The sequence below is a fragment of the Rhagoletis zephyria genome, unplaced genomic scaffold (genome assembly GCF_001687245.7).
Source record: "Rhagoletis zephyria isolate East Lansing unplaced genomic scaffold, Rhagoletis_zephyria_1.1 Rzeph_scaffold_00615, whole genome shotgun sequence".
Lineage (NCBI taxonomy): Eukaryota > Metazoa > Arthropoda > Insecta > Diptera > Tephritidae > Rhagoletis > Rhagoletis zephyria.
The window spans coordinates 178,362-179,710 of NW_016157699.1; the positions used below are offsets into that span (position 1 = coordinate 178,362).

The following is a 1,349-nucleotide window of genomic DNA, read 5'->3' on the forward strand; positions in this document are numbered from 1 at the left end:
ATATATTTGCACTGCACTTTCTTCTTTTTACCTACATATGTACACATTTAGGTAGTTGCAGCTGGAGCATTCTACTGCATTCTTTAAATACACTTATAATTTTTGTTTATATACGTCCATGTGTACACATGTAGGTATTTGCAGCTCCACTTCGTCAAGTGCACTTGCACTACACTTTGTAAGACAGCCAAAGGCTGGCATTCTATTGCACTTTTTTGTTATTGCTTACACAGATACAAGTCGTCAGTGATACTGCAAAACGTTCATCGACATCAGCCAAAGGAAGATATTTTCGTCATTAGGAAAGTTTTGCAGTATCACCGACGATATGACCACAAGTAGGTACATATTTATTCGCGGCTGAACAACCGTGTTTCTTAATATATATTTAAAGAATAAAACTCACCGAACAATGTTGGTAGCTGAATATTAAACTATTGGTGCCGTGGAAGGTGCTGATGGGTTGAAAGTTCTGATGGCGTCAAGATTCTGATGCCGTGGAAAGTTTTGTGTGCGTCCAAGGTGTTGATAACGTTGAAGGTGCGCAATCAAAAAGAAAAAACTATATTTTTAATAAAATTGTTAACAAAGTATTCTTACCTCCAAAAGTGCTTTGTGCGTCCAAGGTGTTGTTGGCGTTGAAGGTGCGCAATCAAAAATAATAAATTATATTATTATCAAATAAAATTGTTAACAAAGTATTCTTACCTCCAAAAGTGCTGTGTGTGTCCAAGCTGTTCATGTCGTTGAAGGTGCGCAATCAAAAACACAAAATTATATTTTTATCAAATAAAATTGTTTACAAAGTATTCTTACCTCCAAAAATTTCCACAAAAGTGACGCTTTTCTTCGCAGCCTACTATGATCAAACTTCAAATTCGCTGTCAAATTTCGCCTGACCTTCACTTGCTCGCTCTAACGCATGGAATTCTTATTAAGAGTACGAATTCTTATTAGCTACGCTGCTCTAACTTAAGTAATTTTTTTTCGACAGATTTTAAGTGTGTGCGTGAGATGACTAAAAAGTGTTATATGTTTTTGTAAATTGTTTGAATTTCAGGGGAAACTGCAATAAGTTGTGCTCGTTGTAGGTGACACTTTTTTCTCCAAATATGAGAGGGAAGTTTTGAACGAACTGTGATAATATGTTTTCTGCGATATTAATATTTTTAAGTAACTTTTTGGGCAAAACAATAACCTACAAGCGCAATGCAGAAGTAGAAACGCCTAGTAAATATCAGCTGAAACATAATCTTTGAGAACGTAGACACCAGTATAGAGGAGAAATTGGCGAAATTCGGTGGCCTTCCAATGTAAAATATCTTCAACCCTCTTGGTTCCCTTTCGAA

The 1,349-nt window shown here is 35.9% G+C and overlaps 1 long non-coding RNA gene across 1 annotated transcript; it reads right to left on the reverse strand.

Annotated features, from left to right (window-relative positions):
* Positions 1-333: 333 nt before the first annotated feature.
* LOC108360724 (uncharacterized) lies at positions 334-987 on the reverse strand. Its single transcript, XR_001847173.1, has 4 exons — positions 817-987; positions 709-734; positions 601-611; positions 334-489 (listed from the first exon to the last, which is right to left on the reverse strand). It is a non-coding gene; the product is annotated as an uncharacterized LOC108360724 (long non-coding RNA).
* Positions 988-1,349: the final 362 nt, after the last annotated feature.